The sequence below is a fragment of the Pygoscelis adeliae genome, unplaced genomic scaffold, assembly GCF_000699105.1.
Source record: "Pygoscelis adeliae isolate BGI_AS28 unplaced genomic scaffold, ASM69910v1 Scaffold421, whole genome shotgun sequence".
Lineage (NCBI taxonomy): Eukaryota > Metazoa > Chordata > Aves > Sphenisciformes > Spheniscidae > Pygoscelis > Pygoscelis adeliae.
The window spans coordinates 462,499-463,819 of record NW_008824011.1 but is presented as its reverse complement, the minus strand read 5'-3'; positions in this window follow the sequence as shown (position 1 = coordinate 463,819).

Sequence of the window (1,321 nt, the reverse complement as noted above, 5' to 3'; positions counted from 1 at the left end):
ACTCGGTGCAAAGGAAATGCAAACGCAGCCGTGAGGGTAGAGGAGACGGCAAGTGTTTATTCAGCCATGCACATAACAAGTCCCGGGAGCCAGTCTGCTCTGGGGCTTTGAGCCTTCAATGCACGTTTCACACCTCTTGGCTCCTTGCCACCTCACCGGTGTGGCAAGGTGCGTCGTGCCTGCACAGCGTCAAACTGAGACCTCGGATCGGAGCACAGAACTGAATGCTGGGTGGCACAGCGGAAAGTTTTTGTCATGATCTTGTCTGCCTGCAGAGCCCAGCACCGAACATCAGGTCGCAGCTGGCGGGCGGCCAACATGCACGTGTGTGTTTCAGCTGGCTGCCCCCGCCGGTAGGCATCCCCCGACGCTTGCTGTGCTGCTGTGGCACATGCCACCTGAGCCCCCAGCTGCGGGGTTGCCTTTGTAGCCGTAGAGCGGGCTCAGAGCTAGGCCGCCTGCCGGGAAAGTGAGGGCACGTACCCGCTCCCTACTCCTGCTCCGTCCGTCCCGTGTGATCCCGGAGCTAGGGGACGGTTTGCTCCCACCCAGTGTCCAATTCGGGGCCTGACGCGACCTGCTGGTGACAGCACCAGTGACCCCTTGGTCACACGGAGCTCTGCAGTTGCTAGGGGCCCCTCGGTGTCCTCCTGGGGCCACGCAAAGCTGGCTACATTCTTCCTCCTTGCCCTCCTGTATCTCTGGGTACCCTGTCATGTCGTTTTGCTTGTTAAGAGTTTGCTTTCCTCCTCCTTCATCCTTACTCTCTTCCAGAGCAAATACACTCCTGGAGGAGTAGTAGTGTTATGAGAGATGCGTGCTGCAGCCCTGTCTCAGGAAGACATCTTTCTGCTTCGTGCAGTAGGAACAGAGTTGCCATAGGGTTCCCAGAAGTACTTTGACAATTATTTTTGTCACAGCGGGCATCGCAGAAAACCACCATACAACTTGCAAGCTCTCATATAATACATTTAGAACGTGAAGACTCTGCTTAGCGCCGAGTCGGGTCTACAGGAAAGTCTCGGGAGGCCATGACTAAATCTACTCTGCAGCTATAGGAGCAGCCCCGAACTGGGAAAACTGAAAATAGCTTAGGACCATCCTCCAGAATGCACAGCACAGAATACTTACATGTCTGACAGTTGCATAACACGTGTGGAACAGCCTTTCACGTAACTATTTGGAAGAGCAGATACAGGGTACTTCTGCCCATTGTTTCTGTGTCTATTAGAAATGCACTCTGAGCTGACTGACTTGCAAGAATGCTTGAGACCCTAAGTGGATGTAATTTTATTTTATACTGATTCTGGCTGTTCTGAAT